This window comes from Macrobrachium nipponense, chromosome 16, assembly GCF_015104395.2.
Source record: "Macrobrachium nipponense isolate FS-2020 chromosome 16, ASM1510439v2, whole genome shotgun sequence".
NCBI lineage: Eukaryota > Metazoa > Arthropoda > Malacostraca > Decapoda > Palaemonidae > Macrobrachium > Macrobrachium nipponense.
In genome coordinates, this window is record NC_087209.1 from 4,035,100 (window position 1) to 4,036,272 (window position 1,173).

Sequence of the window (1,173 nt, forward strand, 5' to 3'; positions counted from 1 at the left end):
GAAACATTGATAAAAATCTACTACAGTAATTTTTCCATATATTTCACTGACTTCATGAAGTTAGTACTGTAGTACTTTTCACACACTGACTTCATGAGATAAATACTGCGGGATTTTTCCCACATATTACACAGACTTCGTGAGATGAATATTGCAGTATCTTTTCCTTACATTATCACATTCATTAGATGGGTACAGTAGTATTTTCCTGTTAGAATATCAGCTTCTCTCAGTGAAGAAGTCTGCTAGATTACATCATTCAACACATCAACCAGAAATGCAATACCAAGACTTCAAAAAATCAGGTCATATTACAACTTGTGCTCAAAAAGTAAAATTACCTTTTTCTACAGCATCCGATTAATCTGATATTAATTTCAGTCTGTATCAAATTTCACGATTAAATTACAACGTACGCGTTTATTCTTGCACTGATTTCGCAATATTTCGTAAATGGGTTATTAAGTACTCGCCTGTTGGCTAATCACAAATGGACGGGTGACCGTTAGTGAGAGAGAGAGAGAGAGAGAGAGAGAGAGAGAGAGAGAGAGAGAAATTTTTTTTTTAATCTAATATTCTCGCTCTCTTTTCTAGTTTACAAAAGTTTTTCCATCTTTCAGCAACATATTGCCCAAACGTTTGCCCATTTGGGGGCTGTGAAAACACATTTTACTCCTCTATACTGTGTAAGGTAAATAATCCAGAAAAGCTTGGCAAGAGGAGGGTTTTTCAGAGTTTAACTATACTTACATAAAAAAGACAGAGAAGATATACTGGCCAACATTTCTGGCTGGATTCCAATCCGTTGTTAAAACTACAAAGGTTAAAAGAGGTTGGGACACCGTTAGGACACAAAGAATGATAAAGACTTATTATACTTCTTTTTACCATAAGACGGTAAAACGGCCGAAGTCGGCAACAAATTTCAAGGCCTTTTGAGCAGCGTCAAAAGGATTGTTTTTTTTTTTTAGAAAGGTCAATGATTCAAACTGGGGGAAAAAAGGGTTGAAGAAGTTGGACAGCAAGGAGGGGAGACAACCAGAAAACGATTGAAGATACAACATAGAAAGCACTGCAGCGACGTACCATCAATAAAGGCGTACTGTAGTGTAAGAGATTACTATAATACGGATGTATTTTGAAATTCTATTAAGTACGTAACATGTTGTTGAA